This window comes from Lepidochelys olivacea, assembly GCF_965140295.1.
Source record: "Lepidochelys olivacea isolate rLepOli2 genome assembly, chromosome: 10".
Classification (NCBI taxonomy): Eukaryota; Metazoa; Chordata; order Testudines; family Cheloniidae; genus Lepidochelys; species Lepidochelys olivacea.
The window spans coordinates 40,247,066-40,247,814 of NC_140420.1; positions in this window are offsets into that span (position 1 = coordinate 40,247,066).

Sequence of the window (749 nt, forward strand, 5' to 3'; positions counted from 1 at the left end):
TTGTGCTGGAAATGGCCCAACTTGATTATCATACACATTGTAAGGAGAGTGATCACTTTAGATAAGCTATTACCAGCAGGAGAGTGGGGTGGGAGGAGGTATTGTTTCATGGTCTCTGTGTATATAATGTCTTCTGCAGTTTCCACAGTATGCATCCGATGAAGTGAGCTGTAGCTCACGAAAGTTTATGCTGAAATAAATTGATTAGTCTCTAAGGTGCCACAAGTACTCCTTTTCTTTTTGTTAACAGCAAGATTTACCCTGAAAGAGTGTAGCCACTGTTTTATAAAATTTGTCTTTTAAATACTGCTGTCCCTTTTTTTTTCTCCACCAGCTGCATGTGTTTCAATGATCACAGGAGCTTCTCCTTCCCAGAGGCTAGTGAAGATTAGAAAGGAAAAAAAATGCACTCGAGATGAAATGTTCTCCGAGCTCATGCTATCCTCCTGCACTGACAGAGCACAGGCGAATGCGTGGAGGCAAATAATGTCAGAGTGCAGGAAAGCACAAAATGACCAGGAGGCTGAAGCTCAAATGTGGTGGCAGCGTGATGAGAGGAGGCAGGATTCAATGCTGAGGCTGCTGGAGGACCAAACCAGTATGCTCCAGTGTATGGTTGAGCTGCAGCAAAGGCAGCTGGAGCACAGACTGCCACTGCAGCCCCTCTGTAACCAACCGCCCTCCTCCCCAAGTTCCATAGCCTCCACACCCAGACGCCCAAGAAGGCGGTGGGGGGGGGCCTCCGGCCA